This window comes from Numida meleagris, chromosome 2 (genome assembly GCF_002078875.1).
Source record: "Numida meleagris isolate 19003 breed g44 Domestic line chromosome 2, NumMel1.0, whole genome shotgun sequence".
NCBI lineage: Eukaryota > Metazoa > Chordata > Aves > Galliformes > Numididae > Numida > Numida meleagris.
This window is the reverse complement of record NC_034410.1, coordinates 63,014,978-63,038,855: the sequence shown is the minus strand read 5'-3', so window position 1 is coordinate 63,038,855 and position 23,878 is coordinate 63,014,978. Positions and strand designations below refer to the sequence as shown.

Sequence of the window (23,878 nt, the reverse complement as noted above, 5' to 3'; positions counted from 1 at the left end):
CCGGAATATGGAAGGGACCCATAAGGATCGTTAACTCTAACTCCTGGCCCCACACAGCACCATTCAAAAATCAGACCATATGTCTCAGAGTGTTGTCCAAACACTCCTTGAACTCTGGCACTTGGGGCCATGCCCACTGCCCTGGGCAGCCTGTTCCATGCCCACCATACTCCTTTCCTAACCCCAGCCTGACCCTCCCCTGACATAGCCCCGTGCTGTTCCCTTGGGTCCTGTCGCTATCACCAGAGAGACATGGGTTGATGGATGTCTGATCTAATACAGGGTGGCTCCTCATGTGTTCACCGTGTCAGTGTCACAGTGCAGTCCCCTTAGTGCACTTAGACCAAGGCCAAACTGCCCTACAGCCTTCAGTAGGAGCCAGGCTAACAAATGCGTCTTTGCAGCAGGGTAAAGCAGCTGCCACTATCTGCAAAACTGCTCTTCTTTCGAGGTCTGTCCCTTTTTATTTGGACTTACAGTCTGTGTTTTACTGGCAGAAATTATTACCAGCACCACTAAATATTGGATTCTTTATGTGCCCGAGGTATGATACGTTCTGGAGCAAGCAAGGCCTTCTCTTCTCACTGCCTGCTGTGCCTGGCAGGCCGCCCACTGCAGAGGGGACTGCTTAGTGCTCTCTACTTTGTTATACTGTTATTATTATTACATATAATTATTGTGATAACTAATGCATTATTGCTTTATATTTGCTACTATGATTTAATTATAATAATGCCTGTATTTCATACGTAGTTTCCTGATTTACACTTGTTTTTCAAGTGATGCTCGGTGACTCCACTGTGCTGATGTTGGCTTACATCTGCTGGCAAGCAGTCTCCTCCAGCTCTGTTCAGTATCTCAAAACCTTGCGGGACATGACACCTTTCCGGGCAGGAATACTGGGGTGTCAGTGCTACTGGGGAGAGGGTTAATCCCCAAGTTGCTTTGGTCCTTTTGGGATCACTGCAATCCCAGACTTAAAATGATGCTAGTGCCAGGGAGACAGCGCTAATGAGGGAACCCCTCCATGGCATCAGCTTCATTGTCCTGAATGCTATCATGATTTATTTTCTGTGATGCCTATGATGCATGAAGCAGGAGGCTGAGAATCCATTTTAATGCCATTGAATGGTGTCAGGTGAATATGAACTGACATAGGAATCCAGACAATTAGAGCAGCTTCCCTTGACCCGATATTAGCAGAGGGTTTTCTGCAAGTTGTGATAGATGTAGATCCTCACCCATTGATTTTTTTTGTATCTGTCCATGAATATTATGATATAGTGTTGTTTTTGTGAGGATATTTTTAAAGAGAGTTACTGCAGCTTTGTGAAATACTGGTGATGTAGTTATCCATGAGCTATCTAAGCACAGAGAGCATTAGAATTCATCACGCTTGTTATTGTCCTTTTACAAATGACTTTATGCCAACCACTTAAAGCTTAGCACTAAAAACACATCTACCCAGAGGTGCCTGAACAGCATCTTCTGTGCAAACAGTCCAGTTTCATCATAAATGAGGAACTTCCAGGGACCATGGAAATGAAATTTTTCATGAAGCAGAGGGGGCATAAGAAGTCAGGAGAGGACTGCAGATACAAATGTGGCAGGGGGTTAGGAGGAAATATTTGCCAGAGAAAGGTAATAAATGTATGTCCAGAAACACAGGGAACTAGAGAAAGCAGAGAAACACATTTGGGTTTGAGAAGACTCCCTGGTGGCTTCATGCCACCTTTTCTAAGCTTGACTGAGTGTTAGGACTCACGTATTCTTTGCAAATAGGTTCACCTGCACCTGAAGTCTTCTGTTTTCCTCTGACAGCACCACCTTTTCCAAAGACTCTGTTGGCTGACTTGCAAAATACTTTTTTCATTACTTCAGCCTTGATTGTCAATTCTGTTCCCCAGCAGACATGGGCCTGGATATTCCCTTTTCTCCTCTCATTCATCATTTGTGTCTGCCAAGGAATTCTTTTGAGTTTTACCTTCGTTTTTCCCCTCTCACACCTGGATGACTTAATCTTTGAAACATCCATCCATAAATGCATGGCTTTCCTAGAATTGCCTGGGAATACTTGCACAGCAAACGAAGCCCTCAGAGGCAGCAGAGTAAGAGGCAAAGCCCCTTACAGTGTCTCAGGAACTGAAAATAATGTGCTCATGGCAGCCAGGGCTGAATAAGCTCTTCGGAGAGGCAAATCTTATTAACAGGTTTTGGGGCCGTGGCTGGCCCCAAAGGACAGTCAGCTAGGAATTCTCTAGTCTACACCATACTGTGCAATTGAGGGACTGAAATGTATTCAAATTTGCAGCATTGAATTATATGGGGAGAGAGACTTTAAACGCAATTCAGACGTTACACCACTGTAACCAGGAATGGGATCATTTCTGTTCAAGGACTTAAACTAGCCAAGTGCTGACAGAGTCTGGCTACTTTTATCATGGGGAAGTTTATCTTTTATGTTTGTGGGGGTGAAACTGTGGTGGGGAAGACTACAGTCATGAAGTGGAGAGGGTATCACAGCAGGTGAGTGATTCCCAGGAAGTTCTGAATTCCAATCCCAGTTATTCTGGCTTGAAGAAGAAATTTTATTGGAGAAAAAAAAATCTGAGCCTCACAGGAGTAGGGCTTGATGCCAACTAAACTGTTCTATTGAATTCCATTTTTTTGTTTGATTGTTTTTGTTTTTTTGAAAACTGCAGAAAATCCAAAGCACATTTCAAGGCACAAACCTTGGAAAAACTGAAGAATTGACACTGAAGCTGCAGAAGTAGGGAGTAAAGACCTTGCCATCATACTTGGACAGAGCTTCCAGTCTGCAGCTGGTGAGGACAGCACTGCTGGGGCAACGTGCCACCATGGGGAAGTCCTACCTGAGCCTGCTCCTGTTCCCCCCAGGCAGCTACAGTGAGTCTTCCTGCCTGAGAAGGTGCAAAACCAGGAGAAAACAACATCAGCAGTTTCAAATAGAATCATAGAATCACCAAGGTTGGAAAAGACCTCTAGGATCATTCAGTCCAACCGTCCACCTATCACCAATAAAAATAGTTTTCATTTGGAAAGTTTTGCATGGCCGATGGCCTATTTTTGTTGTCAGACACCTGTTCCAGAAAGATGCCCAGACGGACTGGCGAGAAGTAGCACTGTGGGTGACGGAAGGTCCATTTCTTCTGTCACCCACCAGTGGTCAAGCATCTATGTGCAGCAGCTGTCAGCTGAACAGGGACCTGCAGGCTGGAGGAGCAAAGGCACAGAGCTTGCAGAGGTAAGCACTGATGCAGAGCTGGAGAGGATGCTCTGTGTCATGATCTGTATCAGAGCCAAAGCACCAGAGCATCTGGAGCACATCATGCTCCAGATAAACTGCTGGAAAGTAGACCAGGTCACATACAAACCGAGGCCACAGCTGAGACCAATATCCAACAGTGCAGTTCTGTTTAGGCCTTCAATACAATTGGTAGAATTATCATTAATTTCCTTACCCCGCTTGTCCTACCCACTCTGGTTAAATTAACTTTTTCAATCACTCCTGTTCTGTCAGATTTCTCCCTTATTAGATGTCCTCCAGTGTTTCACTGAAGGCATTATTATGCTTTACAGGACAAAGTCATTTTGTGCTTCTTTACAGCAGCAAGAACCCTTCTCCCTCCTTATTCTCTGATCTAGCTTCACTGATACTTTCTCATTTCATCATACAATCAGCAGGGAATATTAATCAGGACCTGGTGGGGTCTTTTTAATTTGGATTGCAGGCAATGAAATGCGCTATCTTCAGCTCATAAGAAGTGTGTCCATCAGCAGCAGAAGCAATGAGATGTCATTTTCTTGGGACCTCTCTAAAGGTTGAACTCTGCTGTCTAATAAAGGCAGTATTGGCACTGCTGTTTTTCCCTTGGTGAAGTGATTAATGTTTGTTTTCACTATTTGGTGACTTCTATTTGTTAATTACATAGGAACTTCAGGTTTTTGAAATCTTTCCCGCTGTGCCAGTTGTGATCAAAACCCAGCAACAGCTTCAGAAGTGACTGTGGAAGGGACTGGCTGTGGCAGGAAGACAAATATATGAGCTTCATTATGGAACTTTGTTCCATCGTTAGTGATAACATGCTTTTTGGCTTGCTCAGACTGTGTAAGTGGTGGAACACACAATGTCTTAGTTATTAGTGTGCCAGATAAAAGTATATTCTTGTCTCATCCTGATGAGAGGAGTAAGCTTTCAGCTGTCAGTGATGGTAAAGCTTGAGGAGAAGACTGAAGTGGAACAGATCTTAGCTTCTTCCATCCCAGCTTGGCCTGCCAGCAACAAGAAAAAAGTGCAACAACACATTTTGCAGAATCCTTGTAAACCATATAAAGCCTCATTATCAGAATATCTTTGATGGCTGAAATAACTGTGCCCAAGTAGCCCTCTGGCATGTTGCTGGGGCTGTTGCAGTCCTAAGGGGATTTCTGAGAAAAGACCGGGCCGGTTGCATTGCAGATGTCTCTGGGCAAGCACTTGTATTTCCATAGCTATGATTTTCACAGAGCAGAACTGCAAAGCAAGCTCTTCTTAGAGCTGAGGAAATCTGCCTCTGGTGATGGATGAAATCACAGTACTGGCAATGGGATGATGCCAGGAGGTCAGTAAATGGCATCAAAGCACAGAAAATGGGCAGGTATGCAAACCTGGAACATACTCCAATGAATTGCAAGTCAGACATTTCCTCAGTCAGATGTAATGGTGTTGTATTTAACAATCCCCAACAGACTTTTCTTCCAAGTATCCACCCAGTCGTTTCTGAGCCATGTAAATACTTACCATCTACAACATTCCATGCCAGTGAGTTCCACAGCCTTGTTAGATTCTGGGTGAAAACTGCTCTCTCCTGTTTACTTTGGGCCACCTGCCACCTCCCAGCCTTGCTGAATGACCCCTACTTCTTATTCTCGAAGTGATGGTGCTCACTGATCCTTTCCTTTCCTTGATGAATTTCCTTTTTATTTTCTGTTTTCCCACCAATCTCCTCGTACTCAGCATTGCTGAATCTGGAGGTGAAAGCCTCAAGTCATCACAAAATACCTTGCCTTTTGTCATGGGTTCCCAACCAGGAAAGCAGTGTCTTACAAATCCAGACATGTGCCCAGCAATGATGCATCGACAGCATTTCTCGTGTGTCTTCTCAGCAAAAGGAGTTCTGGCAAATGGGAGCTGCTCAGCATTTGGCGGAAGACAGCCCTCGTTAAAACATTGTTGTGGTACTTTGCAGAGGTGGTTCTAAATGCATCACTCTCTGCCTTGTGCAATGTTTGTGTGGTTTCCAAGGATATAAGGGAATCATTTGTACTGAGACTCTTCAATCAACAACAAAAAGCCATTCTACAGCTGGAGTACTTGGCCAGGGTTCTTGGTGCAGATGACAAGTTATGAACAGCTGTGTTGCAATATGAGAAATATAATCAGACTGTCTGGTGAAGATGGTTGAGGGCAGTCATCTGCAGAAAGTAGGGCAGCCTTGTGTTTGCACAGGAGGCTGCGTGCTGCTTTGCATATGTTGTGGTGCCAGGGAGAAGCCTCAGCTTCACAGGGGCACTGAACCCAGGAACGGCATTTCCAGACCCTCTGAAAAGGCACCAGGCTCATGGTGGTGTGACTTGGAGTTGGCAAATTCCTAATGCTATAGAAGAGCAGATTTGTTTTTACACAGAAGCTTTTAAACTGTGACACTGTTTTCAATGGCTTGTTTGCTGCACAGAAGTAAAAAATAGGGAAGACCAGCGAGTGGGTGTCACAGCTGGGTACCTGGGCTCTGGAAGTTCTGGAAGAAGCTGCCTGCTGCTTCGTTTCCAGCATGTTGCCACACAGATTGAATCTGAAGTTAGGATTTAAACAGAGAAATCCCTTGCTGGTGTCAAGTCTGACAGTCTGCTGCATGCTGCCTTGCACTGCTACATTTGATCTCCCTTCTCCTCACTGCCTCTTCTAGAGGCAGAAGAACAGCCCTTGGGATGGCTCTTCTCTGCAGTTCAGTCTGCTTGCAGGAAGGCTACTTACCCTTCTGCCTTCATCAGGGTGCAGGCCATGGAACAGAGCCCTGTCATGACGGCTCGCCCCGTGACTGCAGCACGGGCTATTCTGCTATTTCTGCTGTGTCTGCTCCAAAGGAGGTGTATTTTTAACAGCCTTTCAGCCTTTCTCACGTCTTGAGCTGCAGCAGGGGTGTAGGATGGGCAACAGCCTTCCCCATGAGCGTGTTTCAGTCTCAGTGTCAGAAGAGTTCTGTTTTCCCATCCCTGTCTTCATTTCCACCTGTGCCCACTGGACATTCCCACTGGGGCACAACCTTGGGGGCAGATTTGATGACCAAACGCCAGGTGTGTGCTTCCCAAAGAGCAGTCATCTGGGGCTGAATAGTTGCATTTTTTCCCTGTTCTTGGTGTGTCACATAGGTACGTTGCCCATCCTATAAACCCCTGGTCTCTCAATCTTGGATGGGCTGCTATTTTTTTCCGTTTGTCTTGGGCAAGCTCCTGTGTAAATGAAGCTACATCTCATTGGTCATACAAATAAAAAGAAGAGTTTGGAAATTCCTTGGGACAGAGACTGTCTTTATTGGTGCCTATTTCAGCTCACACACATCCCTGGGAGGCAATGCCTCATCATTAATTGCTAAATAATTAATAATAATATAAAGCAGATACAAGTCAGGAAGTAATTAGCCTCCTTATGCTTACAGGGAAGTCCAGTGGAATGGAAGAGTAATTAAAGGGTCTCTAAATGACAGAGCAAAACTCCCACTGACTTTGGTCAGGGCAGATTTAGGATCTGAGTCCAATAGGATTTCCTCAGACATAAAACAAAATGACTTTGTTTTGTAGGCAAAATATCCAAATCTGATATTTTTAGTTAGTCTATACAAGTTTGCAGCCTGGATGAATAATTTTAATCGAATTTAATTTAGGATGGCACGAGGCAATCAGTGATGAGATATACTGGAATTTTCCATGAAAGCGAGCAGGTAGATAGTTCACATTGGCAAAGGGTAGTCTCAGTGTCATTCAGGAAGTATCATACAAGGGACAAAAGCAAGGCCTGGATAGTAAAATTAATCTGCAAGATATATCTTTAGATAACCTGATCCACAGCCCATCTGCAGGGGCACAGAGAGAGAGTTCAGCTTTTTTTGTTGTTCATGCCTGAATGGGATCGTTGCAGTCTGAATCAGTGTTCCTTCAGATGAATTCACACAGCCCAGTAGAAGAGATACGAATTTTCTAGGACTTCAGAGCTTCTTTGTGAGAGTACTGAAAACATTAGCCAAGAATGTAAGGTCACACAAACACTTAATGGGGGTAAACCTTCATAGAATCATAGAAGGGCTTAGATTGGAGGGGACATTAAAGACTATCCAGTCCCACCCCCGTGCCATGGGCAGGGCTGCCCCCAACCAGACCAGGCTGCTCAGGGCCCCATCCAACCTGGCCTTGAGCACCTCTGGGGATGGGGCATCCACTACTTCTGCAGCCCACAATACATAACTTCATCAGTCTCTTCTTGCAAATCAAAATGAAAAGAAAGACACAACCTCCCCAAACTCTTATGAGGTGTTTTAAGTCACTGCTGAGTTAGAGCTCTGGATTTAATAGCTCCCAACAACATTCACAATGTGTACCCTTTGTCTCAAGAGCTTCTTGATGCACTGATAATGGACACTATCTGTTCTTCAGGATTCACTGATGTCCTCTGAAAGTCCTTCAGTATTTCTTTATCTTCTTATTATACAGGATATTCCTTCTCTCCTGGCACCAGGTAAAGGTGATTGCATTATGCTGCCTTTGTCAAATGTATGACAGAGAGTATGAGAAAATGTCAGTCATTTTGGTGCAATCTTTGGAGCTTTGGGGAACATCTGGATCTCAAGAAAATTCCTATTTTGTTACTGGAGATGAACTTGGTCAGCAGTCTCTAGCAGTGCAATGGGAATTGAATTTGCCTTGCATTCTCCTGAAGCCACTTCTAAAGAACACTAATAGGATTTTCTGCATGGCATGATTTCACCATCCCCTTCTGCCCAGTGTGGTATGAATCCACTGTTTTCAATAACCCCGCCTCCACAGGGTTTATGGCTCCAGCTGAGAAAAGGTACTCCAAGGAGATGCATTGCCATGCATTAACCCGGGTGCAGGAAATCAAGAAGGGTTTGAGAAAGGCAGCCAAGCTGGGGTCCTCCCCCATTAGCAGTCTTCAGTGGCAGTACAGCAGAGGTACTTGATAAATGTTCTACTGAATGTATTTCCGTTTGGAAAATGAACATCCACACTCAATAGATGTTAATTAAAATGATATAAAATGCAACCCTGAAAAGATTAATTGGCATCAATGACAAGTTGGCTTTCCCCCACATTTCTTGAAGCACAGCCTCCTAGTCCAGATCCATAAAAACCTGCTGTGGGTTTTCAAGGCAACCTTTTTCTTCCCATTCTCTGAGTCAGAATTTGACTGTTGTAAACAGGAATTTGAGCTGAAAAACAAGAGATCAGTCAAAATAACTTTATTATTTAAAGAAAAGAAGAGTGATTGGGATTTTTGGAAGCCTTTAGGTGAATTAGTGTCCCATTTGCTGGCACAGTTAACATAACCATATCACCCAGTGCTTTGTCTTCTTTCTCCTCATAGCCACTGCTGCTCTTCTGCCAACTCCGTTGCATTAACTGAACCAGCACATCACTGCTAACAGAATGAGGGGACTGGAAACTCATCACGGCCCTGCCAGGATTTATGTTCCAGTGGTGCCATCCCAGTGCAACTGTACTGCTGAGCCAGGACCTGCGTGCCACTGTCGTAGCTGGCAGCAGGGACAGTGGAGTGCAGCCACTCTGCAGGACAAGGGGAGAAAATACATGTGACTTCAGGGAGAAAATACATACCTTGCATGTTACTGTGACTGGGCAGAGCCCTGACCTGGCCCTGAGTCTTTGCTGATCAGAGAGTATTGTGCCTGAAGGAGAAATGGCAGTGGTCCTCTTTGGTGAAAAAACACTGGAATTGATGGGATGGGGTAGCTCCCTGCTTAGACATCACTCCTATTTTCACCCCAAGGGCAATGGACTAATTAATGAGTGTGTATCTACCTGACAGTATGTTACAGCTCACAGATACTGAGGTAATCTGTATTAGTTATTAGTACTACATCTGGATTTTCCCCAGCTTCATGACTTCACTCACATTTGGGAGTCGTTGCAGTTAAATACCAGAGTAAGTCACCATAATGCCCCTGGTCACAGGACAGCATCCAAACAGCTTGAACATGAAGGCGAAGAGGGTAAGGTAAGTAAAAAATCCCACAGTGAAAGAGATCAAGGCTCAGTTTGTGGTGGCATGGTACATTTCCCTGGAAGGAAAAAGCACTTCAGGGAATTTCCTCCCAGCCTTTGCTGCCCCATCATTTCTCTCCAGCTGGGTTGGAAACCAGGTCACTGAAATGATCTGGATTACCAGAAAATGCCCAGGCCTTCAACCTCCCCAGCCACAGCCACTGATCAGCCAAGAGGGCCCCCAGAGCACTACCAGACAGCTGAGATCTGGTGTCAGCACAGCCCTGCTGCAGTGGGCAGCTGGTCTGAGCACCCTGGGGAGCACTCCTGCTGAATCTGGTGAACGTATTCACTTGCACAAAGCTGCTCTTGTGTGCAAGGCCTCACAGGATTGAGCATCCAGTGTGATTCAGGTGCAAAGTGGAGCAATCCACACTATGAAATGTTGGGAAATAACTTTATGAAATGTCTTTAAATTGCCTGTCACCTCCAGGGCTGATCCTTCAGTCCCTGGTCGCTGGGGCTTCTCTGTTTCACTGTGGCAGGGAGCTGTGCCCCAGGCACATGGCTGTGACAGCAGCAGCCGCTGCGTGCACCAGGAGGAAAATATGGTTTCAGCTTCCCATTCCCACCCCTAATATTTATTTTAATATTTTGTTCTGACTTTTTATTACATAAATGCTGCACCACTGCCCTTAGAGGATGGTTTAAGGTGTTTTGATTACTTGTTGTTTTCTTTTCATTCTGTATGTTAATCAGTACAGCCGGGAGCCTGCTGCAGAGACAAGGAAGATGGGAAGGTCCCAGTGTCACCCGTACACAGCCCTCCATGCAACAGCAGGTGACTTGAGAGGCTGAGTTTTGCTGGAGTTTAGAGGAAGGAATGTTCTAGATTTTCAGCAAGAAAACTCAAGCAAGATTGCATTGACTAGGACCTCACATACACAGCAAAGATGCCTATGGTAAATCACAAAGTAAATTCAATGAGAATAGGAATTTAACATCAGCCCCCTGTTTCACTTGGAGAATAGTTTTCCAACCCCACTTGAAGTAAAATTTTCCTTTCTCTCAACTCTATTGTTAACCCCATTCTAGGACTCACTGTAGGCACTTCATCCTCTCCACAACTAGGAGCTCCTCAGGGATGACCATTTCTGCTGCTCATAGTTCATTTAGCAGCCCTGCTCAGTACTGCACCAAATATAGCTCTCTCCTTCTCTCTCAATTCTAACCATCAATTGATCCACAAGACTGTGCCCTACTGTCCAGATATTCAGTATTCCTCAGAGGTAGATTCTGCTATCACATACCAGCTTCCTTTGGCAACTTCTTTCATCTCCAATGACAAGTGTCCAGCTTTCACTTTTCCTTAACTTTAGCTTTCAGAATAGTTTGAGCCCTGAAAACAACATCCCAGTGCTCCCACAGACTACATATGCCTCAGCAGAGGATGCTTCTTTTCAGCTTTCATTCTTCCGACAGCTTCCATGTAACCAAAACTCTGAACGTTTACCTTTTTCATGCTCATGATCCTAACTCTGTTCCTAGGCTGATCCATAGGCTAACAGGACCCCCAGTGCACTAATAAACCTTAATTTCCCTCACCTGGAATTGCTGCCCATACCTCTGAGCCCAGGAGCTCCATTCAGGCTCAGCCTAGGGCCTTTGCTCTCTTCTTCAGCTATGTTGGAGGAGTATGGTTTCTTGCTCACCCATGCTTGGCTACAGTGTGCTTCCCTCCCTGATCTGAACCCAACCTGTGGAGTGTCCTACAGGTATGACCTTGGCTATACCTCTGTACTGTACCATGGCTCTTATTGGCAATCACTGGACGTCCTCCTAACACATGGACTGACTTCCTTGACTGGTGCTGGACCTGCCTCTGCTCAGTGATACTATATTACGATCTGGATGCTTACTTGAGCCTGGCCATCTTCTGCCCTTCTTGCCTCACTCAGGTTCTGTGGGGCCAGGCCCTGAGTGGTTAGGCCTTTACCCTGCTGGCTGTGTGGTTCTGCCTTGGCACCCTGCTCTGCTAGGGAGCAGCCTTGCTCTTGCTGCTGCCTGGAATAGGCTACAAACTCTGCTCCCCACAAAGCCTTGGGTTTTCTTAGAGGAGAGTTCATAAACTCACATTATGGTTGAGGTGGGATGGGACCTCAGGAGATCATCTGACCTAACCCTCCTGCTTAAGCTGGGTTATACTTAGGCAGGTTGCCCAAAACCACATCCAGATGTCTTTTTAATATCTCTGAGGATAAAGACTCCACAGCTGCCTTCTGTGATGGAGTTACAGCTTTGGTGGACAGAGGAAGGGCAACTGATGACATCTATCTGGACTTCTGCGAGGCCAGGCCTTTGACATGGTCTCACACCACATCCTTATCTCTAAGTTGAAGAGATAAGGATTTGAAGGCTGGACTATACAGTGGAAAAATAATTGATTGGATGGTCATAGCCAGAGGGCTGTTGTCATTGGCTCCATGATCAGGTAGAGGCTGGTCACAAGTGGTGTCCCCCAGGGGTCCATCTTGGTACCAGTGCTCTTCAACATCTTTATCAAGGACATAGATGATGGAATTGAGTGCACCCTCAGCAGCTTTGCAGATGGCACCAAGCTTAATGGTACAGATGACACAACAGAAGGAAGGGATGCCATCCAGAGGGACCTGAACAGGCTTGAAAACTGAGCCCAAAAGAATTTAATGAGGTTCAAAAAGGCCAAGTGCACTTGAGTTGGAGCAATTCCAGATACATCTACAGGCTGGGTAAAGAACATATTGAGAGCAGTCCTGCAGAGAGGGATTTGGGGGTCCTGGTGGATGAAAAGCTGGACAGCAGTGTATGCTTGCAGCCCAGAAAGCTGACTGTATCCTGGCCTGCATCAAAAAGAGGGGAGGCCAACAGGGAGAGGGAAGTGACTGTCCCACCCTGCTCTGCCAAACCTCCAGCACAGGAAGGATGCGGAGCTGCTGGAATGGGTCCAGAGGAGGGCCATGAAGATAATCAGAGGACTGGAGCACCTCTCCTATGAAGATAGGTTGAAGGAGTTGGATATGCTTAACTTGGAGAAGAGTCTCCAGGGAGACCTCACAGTGGCCTTCCAGTACTTCAAGGGAACTTAAAAGCAAGAGAGAGATTGACTTTTTACATGGTCTAATAGTGATGGGACAAGGGGGAATGGCTTTAAACTAAAAGAAGGAAAATTTTGGGAGGAAATTCTTCACTCAGAGGGCATTGAGGCACTGGCACAGGCTGCCCAGAGAAGCTGTGAGTGCCCCATCCCTGGAGGTGTTTAAGGCCAGGTTGGATGGGGCCCTGGGCAGCCTGAACTTGTGGGTGACAGCCCTGCCCATGGCAGGGGATTGGATCTTGATGATCTTTAAGGTCCTCTCCACTGTAAGCCATTCTATGATTATTATTCTATGATCTCTCAGGGCAACCTGTGATCTTAGTCATCCGCATAGTAAAGAATTGCTTCCTGGTGTTCACATGGCACCTCCTGTTTCAGTTTGTGCCCTTGGACTCTTGTCCTGGCACTGGATACCACTGGAAAGCATCTGGCTCTGTCCCCTTTGCACCCTCCCTCCAGGTACTTGTAGACATTGGTAAGATCCTCCTGAGCCTTCTCCTTTCAGGCTGAACAGACCTAGCTCTCTGCACTTCCTTGTATGAGAGAGATTCTAGTCCCTCGATCATCTTTGTGGCCCTTTGCTGGGCTCACTCCAGTATGTCTGTGCCTGTCTTGTACTGGGAAGCCCGGGAATGGACAGTTCTCCAGGTATGGCCTCACCAGTGCTGAGGAAAGGGAAAGGATCACCTGGGCTTTCTCTTTTATCTCATCCCTAACCCTAGGCTCACCTGTAGGGAGAGGACTCTACTCTGTTGAATGTCTCAATATTCTTCCGAGGAGAGTTTTAGCATCGGTTGTAAGCTTACTTTGGAAGACATTTTCTGAGCCCTTTACAGATAATCTGTTTGCAACCACTAAAGGAAGTGTGCCATACACAAGCCCATAGGTCTAGGTGGGATGCATTTGAGGATTCTGAATAGACTGGACCATGTCACTTCAAGGCTACTACCTACTGTGGATCACTGTGGCTATTAGTAGTATCCTCAAGGGTTCCATGCTGGGGCCAATACTGCTCAGTGTCTTTGTTGATAACATGGGTGATAGGGACACATTATACCCTCAGTTACTATTTACTGAGCTAGGGGAAGTGGTTGATACAGTGTCAGTTAGGGCCACCATGCTGAGGAACTTGGACAGAATGGAAAAAATGGGCTGACAGAGATCTCATGAAGTTTAAGGAAAGGCAAATGCCAAGTGTTGCACCTGGGGAGAAATAATGCAATGGAGCCTTACATGCCAAAGGTAGAAAAGCAACTTTGCAAAAACAGAGCTGGAAATCGTGATGGACATCAAACTGAATGTGAGTCAGATATGTGTTGTTTAGCAGAGAAGGCCAACTGAATCCCATAATGCCAGGAACATGGCCAGCAGGTTGAGGGAAGTGAATCTTCACCTCCATTTGGTACTTGGAAGGTCATGCCTGCAGTGCAGCATCATTTTTCAGACTTTTACCACAGGAAAGACATTGGTATGCTGAATAAATTCCATTGAGGGCTACCAAGACTGTCAAGGACTGGAGCATGTCATATCCAAGAAGAATCTGAGGGATTTATTCAGCGTTAAGAAGAAAAGGCAGAGATTGAATGTCACTTCTGTTTGCAGCTACCTCATGGGAAGGTATAGAGAAGACAGATCCAGGCTCTTCCCAGGGGTGCACAGTGACAGGACAAGAGGGCCACAAGACACAAGGTGGGACTTTGAGTAATTCCAGTCAGATCTTAAGGGAAAACATTTCACAACAGGGTTGGTCAAACACTGAAACAGATGCACAGGGTCACTGCAGGATCTTCATCCTTGGAGATATTCAAAACTCAGCTTGCTGAAGCCCTGAATAGTTTGTGTGACCTAACTATAAAACTGGCTGTGCTTTGAGCAGGGGAGTAGGGCCAGATGACAACCAGAGATCCCTTTCTATCTGAGTCACTGTATGATTATACTGTTTTATACACAAGTCTATCTAAATTCACATCCTAATTAGATTACTTGGATGAGAACAGTCTGCAGCAGCAGATTTATCCTGCGCTAAGCCTGCTCTGTTTTAAGTCACGGTATCAGAGGACCAATATCTAAATACTCATTGACACAATAGCCCAATGTTCCAGCACTTTATGATGATAGGAGATGATTGTTGCTGACCCAAAGTCTGACTCCTCAAAATTTTCCTCATACAGATTTCCAAACATATTACAGGAGTTCAAATGTATGCCCTGCCTATCCTGTGCAGCTTAAGGGAAGTGAAGGAAGATGACTCCATCCCCGTGGAATATCACCAGCACAGCAGAGGTAAGGGGAAGGAATTCCATGCCCAGAGATGAAAGTTGAGAGAGTTGCCCACAACCCAGTTGCAGCTCCCCATTTCCCTCTGTGATGAAAGAGTCCTTCTAATCTCCACCCCTCCCCTATAAGTAAACCAATAACACTGCCCACTTCCACTGGAAGCATTTGCTTTTGTTTCCTCATGCTGTCTCACTGCCCACATGTGACACGATGTTCTCGTTGACACATTTTCCTTTCACACAAGTGACTCCAATGTCCTCTAGCATTTTTTTTGGTCTCCTATTCTCTCCCTCATCTTTTCTGCCCGTGAACCTGTTGTAAAGAAAAGGAGCCATTAAAACATATGTACTTGCTGTAGGAGCAGGATGAGGCAGCTGCCCTGACTCAGTGCAGTGTTGGCTTAGGGCAGATGAGCCCTGGGTTCAGCGCTTCAAGGTACACTGCGACAGCTCACTTGAATAGTCCTGCAGAGGGCAGAGCCTTTTTTTCCCCTGTGAATTCATACATCACCATCATACTCATCAAAAAAGTGGACTCACTTTGTTGCAGGATCATTACAAGGTCTTCAAAGACTTCTCCACCTTATCTGTCTGATCAGACAACAGCTGGCAGGTCAGCCAAGGGAGATGAATGCTCCTCTCAGCTGAAGTATTGGCTCAAGAAGCATCATCTATATGCACAGGTAGGCTCAAGGTTTCTCCCAAACTGGAATACCTAGAAACTCAGAGCCAGTGTAATGTTTGTAGTACATACATGACTCTCCCTATTCTGTGTATGTCTTTTATAGCAGGCAGGTGAGCAATCACAATCATGAAATACTGCGTATCCTCCAGGAGGATATACTGCCTGTCCTCCAGGAGTGAGCAAGGCTGACTCTGTTGACCAGTAGATGATGGTCTTGTTCCATGTTCATTATCATGGGAGCCACTCGGGCCCACTGTTATGCAATCTTGTCTACTCCCCGTCTGAACTCGGTTTGCCCTGGCAATGAGATCCATGGGTGATTATTATCCTATGTGGAAAGTTATTTTCTTTTCTTTGTTTTCTAAAACCCATAGTCTAGTCTCTTCATCGGCTGTGCTTAAATTCTCTGGTGGCAAGAAACACCGTTTCTCCTATTTTGGGTCATGACCTAATCATATCAAATTATTGTTGGCTCCAGCATCTCTAAGCTAGCTGGTTGGGGAAAATGCAGGCTTTTAAAAAGTAACCCTTTGCTGGGTATTAGATGAGCTATTATTGCTATACTTTTCCCTACCAGAGCACAAAGTGTAAGTTGCAGCACTCACAGACCTCTTCAAAATACAGTACACAGGCTGACACTACTGTCTGTCCTGGAGTTTCTTTTCACCCCTATGTGCCAACAGATGGAGTTCTGGGCAAGGAGGGAGGCAGATGCTCTAGGAAAATACTTTTCTTATTTCTTGTCCTGCTCAGGGAATGCAAGCAGACATAACGAGCATAGATTTTATACACTGCATACAGGAGTCCATGATAAACAGAACTTCTCCTGTATGATTCATAAATATTAAAAAATGTGTCTGGATTCAATTTCAATATCTGAAATTAAGATATTTAATTAAGGCAAGAAAAATTCTTGAGTACTCCCACATTGTCTTTGTGAAATCAAAAAAACAGCGTACAGTATACAAATGATGCAAAATCAGGAATGTCTCCTCTTCAGCAATAAAGGCCCAGGGAGTTTGCTTCATTAAAGAAACAGGAAATAAAACCAAACCCCACATTACTTATGGTGTGCTGTTTCTATGAAATCAGCTGAGCATAGTTCTGTAGTGTCTGTTTTCAGCATAGCCTGTGCTTTGTTCCACTGTCAGCACTTAGTTAAGCTACCAGGCAGAAGCCACAAAATAAGATTGCAGGCTGTTTTAGTCAAGTGCCTATTGAAGCTAATCTATCAAAGGAAAAAGTGTCTGAGGTATTAGTGGCTACTGAGGCTTCACTCACCTTTCTCTTCCTTTTTTTTTTCCATATTGCCTTTGAAGTGAAGACCAAGTGACCATAGCAATTGCTATTTGTCATTAGGCTAAAATATATATTTTCTGAGACATTAAGTGAGCACTCTACCCCAGCAAATAAGTGCCTTGAAGGTGAGAGGGGGTGGAAAAGAAGAAAGAAAGAAAAAAGAAAAGGAATCTATGGGAGAAGTTTTATAGAGTAAGACAAAACCGTGGTGTAAAGGGTGATGAGAAAGCCTGTTTCTGAGACAGCATCCCAGCCCCAGCTACATAAATTCTCCTTATGCCTCTTCTGGTAGCACTCATCACTGGGGTTCCCCAGAGTTCAGATAACAAGCACATTAGGGCTGCAGCGCTCTGTACATTTATCTACAAGTGTCTAGCATCGCATGATGCCACAGAAACAAATTATACTTTGTACTTGCAAAGTGCTGAGGACTGGTAGAAATATAATTACTGGTTTTTCAGTGTGACTGCTGTACAGCAGTGTGTATGGTAGAGCTGACATCTTAGTGGAAGGAGATGACTAAAATACATTTTTATTTCACTGATACACTCTTCTAACTCCTACTAGGCTTTGAAATCTTGGTGCTCTGGGTAGAAGTGTTAGCCTGAAAAGTTATTCTTCTGCTTTATTTTTCCCTTAATCATCTGTGGACAGTGATTTGCCACCTATTAGCACCTAAGCGCTTGTTAAAATAGACCCTTTTATTTTATTTTTTTGCCTGAGTTATATATAAATACATATAAATGTTTTAGCTTAGTGCAGTGGACTTGTCATAAGCATTTAAGATGTACCCTAGTGTCATATTTTCAAGGCAATATAATAGCATTCCATTTATTGTTTCCCAAGGACTTAACTTGGAAATGAATGTCTTTATGAAGAGGCTAGTCTTATATTAGAGTTGATTGATTCCATTCATCCTCCAACAGATTCCTCAGCAAAACAATTTCCCCTTAATTAAGCAATATGATGTAAATTACATGGTAATTGATTTAATAAAAACATATGATGCAAACTAAGATGGCGAAAAACATCTCAAGGAATAGCAGAATGATTCTCCAAACAGAGCAGGTAATGGGGAGACTACTGGAAATGAGGTCAGGAAAACAATACAAATGAAGCTTTTGTAGAGTCTTTTTCACTATTTCTGTTTCCCTAATAGTTAGATGAATTAATTCCTGGGTGTTAGCCTCATTTTCTAGCCATAGAGAGGTTTGAGAAGCTGTCACCTTCTTCATCCTTCTACCAAATTATTAATCTATTTAAAAATAAAAATGCCATATGTTGTTTTCTAGGACAAAAATCAGTGTAATTTTTTGGCTGTTATTTGTTCTCAGAATCAGAAGAAAAATTCATGAAGAATATTTTATTCTGTGTTTTATGTGTGTGTGTTTTGTTTGTTTGTTAGGATTAAATTAAGTTTCTTCAGGTGTCCTTTAGAAACACGAATACATCTCAACTCAGACCGTGGTCAGAGGTTTAGATTCATATCTTATCTTAATTTAATTTCCTGTACTGAAGTAAACCATCAGTCTTTGCTAGCAGACAGTCTGCCCCAAATGGAGAATTTTTCATGATCAGCTCCGGATAGGCAATATCCTAAAGAGTGCCTTTAGAGAAAAATATCCAGAGTCATGATCCCTTCAGTCAAAAGAGTAAACAGCGATTTCTGACCGGCCCTTCCCACAACAGAGTACACCAAGGGATCAGCAATCATTGCTTTCTGAAATCAACAATGTCAATCCTTGACAGAGGGGAGGTTGGTGAGGAAAGGTTAGCATTGGTGTCATCGTGGCACTGGGTCTGAGCGGCTCTGGGAGATCACTGGTGTAACTTGCCATTCATAGACCCCCAAGGATTTCTTTTTTAAATGGAAGGTTGAAACATCTCATTTCTTATTCCAGCACTGCACATGTGTTCCGCTTACCCCATCAATCGCATGAAGCTAATGGGAATCAGGTCCTTAATGGAGGGCAATGGTAATTCTGCGCAGGTGGAAGGCATAAAACATTTGCCAGCCAGCCTGTTTTGACTGTAGTCAATAAAATATTAATATGTGACCTTAATCGTTTTCACTTTCCATTAAAAACCTCAGAAAACTGGAACCCAGGTACTTGAAAACACTTCTGCTTCCTGGTAGTTGGTGTTTAAAAGAGAAATAAAAAATATTTCTATGCTCACTGTGTATGTGATCAGAAAGATTCCTCTGTCACCAACCAGTTCTGGTCTTAGATGCCAATCTCCTTATTAAAGGATTTTGAATGCAACTGAATATGAGAGTGATACAACTTCTCTACATACATAAGAAACTTTTATCTATGACAACCAAGAGACAAAGGGTTCTTGCCTCAATTGCACCCATTGCTGGATTATTGCTGACATCTGTCCTGCCCAGCACCACTCAAGGGAGATGTGTAAGGTCTGTAAGACTGGAGCTACCTGTTTCACAGGATGCTGGGTGAATGTAACGCTTAGTATATATCATGTCTTTTCCTGATTTTGTTATATTGTAGAGTGGCAAGATATCTCGTTAAAACAGGAATGAACTTGCAAGGCTGTACTCTTCTCTCACCCTCCCTAGTGCTAATAACTGAGAATATTTGCATGCACTAAGCTATCTTAGTGTTCAAAGACAATTTCTCTTCACCAGTGTCACTAAAGCTATGGAAGACTGAACTGTTTTACAACCAGGATAAACCCAAATTCCTCCATTGTTTGACGTACAGCTGAAAATGGCTGTCCGTGAGTGATAGAAAGGATGACTCTGGGGCTGGAACCACAAAAATGAAACTTCAGGGGTGCATCACTGATATTCAGATCTGCCATGAGCCTCCTTCCCTTGGGGAGCAACTTTTTATAAGGTTGTGTAGTGACAGCAGAAGGGAAAATGGCTTTAAACTGGAAGAGGGTAGAATTAAACTAGGTATTAGGAAGAAATTCTTTACTGTGAGGGCAGTGAGACACTGGAACTTGTTGGCCAGCAAGGTTGTGGATGTCCCCTCCCTGGAAGCATTCAAGACCAGGCTGGAAGGGGCTTTGAGCAACCTGATGTAGAGGGAGGTGTCCCTAGATGAATGGAACTAGATGATTAAATGACCCTTCCAACCCAAACCATTCTATGATTCTATAATTCATGAGCTTTGGTAGTTAACCTCATTTCTTAACCTTAACAGATCCCAAACTCCTTCATGTCTGCTGGATTCAGGATTGTTTACTGCACTGTGGCTTTTTGTCTGTGGTATAAGGCAAAATCCTGAGACCATTACAATCATTAAGAGACTGACCCATGGCTGGAATTTCACCCCAAGGCATCTTTATGATCTTGCTTATGTGTGCATGTTGTTAATGAGTTAAAAGGTATTGCTCATCTGAGGAGAATTATACAAATACCTGATATTAGTAGTTCTGGGTCATGCAGGGTTACAGATGAAGTGGTATGAAGAGTTGATATATTTCAGGTATGATAAGCATGCAGGAGACTTGGGGCAGAAATTACAGTAGAGACAATTTTTTTTTTTCAGTGCACAGAAATGTTTTGTTTTAACTTGAAAATGATTACATGTGTAAGGCCGTGATTTTAGCCATTTTCTTATCCTTTCGTGGTAGAAGGGGAGCTGATATCTGTCTCTCTTATCTGTTGAATCAGGTTATCCTACCATTACGTAGACTGCCACATAGATTTGCATCACCATGCAGCAAAGCTACCTATGGACCAAAGTACCAAACTGTGAACTGTATAAAGGAATGAAGTGTTGTAGGAAGAAGTGCATCAGTACATCTATAGCATCTAGCTGAGCATCAAGTGAGGGGCTTGGTGCCTGCATCAAGGGCATGTGTTCTGCTCCCTGGGGCAAGGCAGGAGGCTGCAAGACCTGCTAAAACATTGCTGGTGGCATCTGCAGCCACAGTGACTGTCTGCCCTGTTTCTCCATCACTTGTGCTCAGATTTCCTCTGGGAGAGGAGTGATTGATTTAGTCCAGAAAGAATGAACTGCTGCACAGGCACTGCAGAGGGTGGCAGAAACAGGCTGGGGAGAGAAGAAGGATCATCCCAGCTCCAATCTACCTTAATTGCACCCTGGGCAGCAATGCCCAAAGCAAAAGAAAGTGTTGGTCTCTACTCTTACTGCATGTACAAGATACACAAAGGACCCCTAAAAAATGCAGTTTCTCACACAACTGCAGCCACAAGTGATCAGTTCCAGCAGAACAAGAGAGTATAAGCTAAAGGCCCTACTACTGCCCGTTCATGCCAGTATCAGCGTATTTCTCTTTTTCAGCTCATTCCCACATGTGGGGATGGGCCTGTCCATTCACGCTATAGGTTTTACACTTTCTCCTATTGCTGAAAGGGAATGGATGAAACTGGCTGCTTTCTGTTTCTGGGCAGTAGACACTGCTAATACAGGGCACTTGTGGATTACCTTTGCAAACCCTATCCCCACCCCTAACTCTGATGTCAGGGCACCTATCCCTAAAAAGAGCATGTAAAGGAGAAAGGACCCTGGCCAGCCTTTGTAATCTCTGTAGCTGTACAAATGCTGTAGCATTCAGCAATGTGTTGGGCTCATGAAGGTTTACAAACTCTTCCAGCTCTGATGACTTTATATGTCAGTGGACCAATCTGTGTTGTAAGAGAGCTTGCAAAGAATTTGCTCTTCTCAGCACAAATCCTCTATGTGTGTAGACCTTGTGTATTGCAAAAAGTAGTTACACTTCTGACATGTTATATTCTCCAAGCTGTAGCTGTAATCCCAGCAAAAATCCTAACATTATTCACACCCAGAAGCAGTAATTTTCTCTGGTCTCACCAGCCTCTTACAGCTATTGCTAGTTGTATTGTTTTTGTAGATGGCATCAGGCAGAAATCCTGGGGCAGATGGGTGTAGAGGGGTTGATTACTGACTGCTCGGGACTGGCAAGTTCTGGGAAGAACTGACCATGGCTTCCCTGCATAGCAGCCAAAACACTAAAACTATGTGCATGCATATATATAGTGTTTTTGCTGTTCAAAATGCATATATTAATGACAAATCTTTTCTTCCAGTCTTCAAAGAAGAGCTCATAACATTCCCTGTTCCTGTGAAGAAACATTTAGAGAGCGAAGTCTACTGGTGTAGAACTGAAGCAGCGTTTGCTCTGGAAGAGGTCAAGTTTCTGGCTTTCCAAATGCTCTCTCTGCAGATCCTGGGAGATGCTGTCCTCTCAAGGGGCTTAAGTTTCCTCCTGGATGTTCACCCACAAAAGGAGCTTCATGCATACACTATGTGTAATCAGTGGAGTCGGACGAAGCAAGGAGTGACCCAATTTGCCAAAGCCAACGCACTAGGCAGCTACCACCTTAATTACCTACTGAGTGTCTCAGTTTAGGTGATGTGACAATTTTCCAGCAATAACAATTATCATTCCGGGCTGCAATTCACTTTTTGGTGGGTTTGTCATGGCCTTCCAGATAAAATATGCATGAGCACACCCTGCCCATCTTCCACAACCAGCCTTCGCTTACCAGTAGGGTCATAGTTGGCAGCAGTGTGTTTTCCATCCTTACTACAGCAATATGTCATGGTGGAGAGCTTACTTGCAAGAGCCCTCTAGACTTGTTCTTGGTACTATTTTCTAGATCTGTCTTCATCCATATTTTACTGGCAAACAGTATAGAACAAATGTAAGTCTAATGCAGAGCTTAAAGAAAAAATTGAAACAGAGATGCAGACAGAGAAGATTATGAACATTGTATTTTTTTTTGAGTTTGTCTCATTCCTTAAGCTGTCTTCAGCAATTTCTGCAAGAAAATAGTGTTATTAGTTTGAGTAGTATTACAGTAGCATTCACCTAATGATTTTTAGAAAATGGTTACAGAGATATCTATTTGTATGTGTGTGTATACGTGGAAGAGAAATATGCCATTTGCATGAAACATCCTGTCTATAGCCGTATCCAGTTAGTATCTAAAGACTGTTTATAGACTCAGTTGTACTCTGTTGGTGCTAAAATTGATTTCTTGGCTGAATTATTCTGCAATAGGATAAACCCACTAATTGTGCACGTAAATAAAATTGAATTTTAACAAATTGACTTTTATTTTACCTTGGATGATAATTTATTGACACAAATAGAACTCCTTAATTAAATTTGGCATTTCCAGGTCTGTTGAGGGCATGCTAAACCCTTTTGCCATGTGGTTTTAGTGCTTTTAAAAAAAAAAATCAGACCATCTTGATATTCCTAGATTAAATTCTGTTTATTACAGGCTGTACAGCCAGCCAATTATTTTGACTATGTCGTTCTTAAGGATCCCACATAGAATTAGCATAGATCTTTTGTGAAGAAGGACTATTAATTTATAATTTCTCATTAAACACACCAGAGATTGAGACTCGTTGTTGCTATTCTGGAAATAGATATCTTAATTCAAGAATATCTAGCAAGCAATCCGTAAAAATGGAAAGAAAGAGGGGACAGAATTACATTTATCACTGTCACTCAGAGTCTGGGTCTCAATAGAGCTAGAAAAGTTCAGTTGAAAGAAAAATAACTGCAGCATCATCAGTGCTCTGGGGGAAATTGAAGGCTCAGGGCCTCACCTACCCATGTATCTAGATCACTTTAACTGGAGGAGAAGCCAATGAAGTGGTCCTGTCCTATGCTGCAAGTAGAGGGGTTCAGTCATGATGAAGACTCTTGTAACATGAGACCCTGAGTCCCTCCTGGAGACCAGAGCTGATCCCTATGATCTTCTACTTTGTAGAGTGTGATGGAAGCTTGAACCAGAAGCTGAGCGTCCATAAAATTTCCACTAAAGTGTGAACCAACAGTAAATGTCCATATATCTGTTACCACATCAGGAAGTAGGGTTTACATGACTGACTGTTCTGCAGGACATACCTTGGAGGTGATGGTAAGGACTTCTTGGTCCCCACAGCAGCGAGTGGTACCAACATGCCCCTCCTTAGAGTGCTTTCACTGCCATCAACCAAGCAGGTGGGAAGCTAAGAGGAAAGACCAGCAGATGCCTTCTTGCTCACTAACACGGATGCAAAACCAGAAAGGGGGAAAAAAAGCTTTATTGATTTCATACTTGGATCAAGAAGATAGGGATTAAATTCTTATCTTGTTATTATGCTACACCCAAACTAATGATATTTTTTCTTGATTCCTATATCCACATTGTGCTTAGATCTTATGTTTTCCTAA

General features: G+C 43.8%; 1 protein-coding gene across 6 annotated transcripts in view; it reads left to right on the top strand.

The window, feature by feature from the left end:
- Nucleotides 1–22,770, top strand: part of FARS2 (phenylalanyl-tRNA synthetase 2, mitochondrial) — a 288,269-nt gene extending 265,499 nt beyond the window's left edge. For 4 of the 6 annotated variants that reach the window (XM_021388660.1, XM_021388658.1, XM_021388662.1 and 1 more), the window contains exons 10-13: nt 2,703–10,256; nt 14,599–14,710; nt 15,254–15,386; nt 21,732–22,759. The gene's annotated coding sequence lies outside the window, so the exon portion shown is untranslated. Of the gene's footprint in view, nt 1–2,702; nt 10,257–14,598; nt 14,711–15,253; nt 15,387–21,731 lie in introns of all 6 variants that reach the window. The other 2 variants (XM_021388659.1, XM_021388665.1) reach the window with 2 other exon arrangements.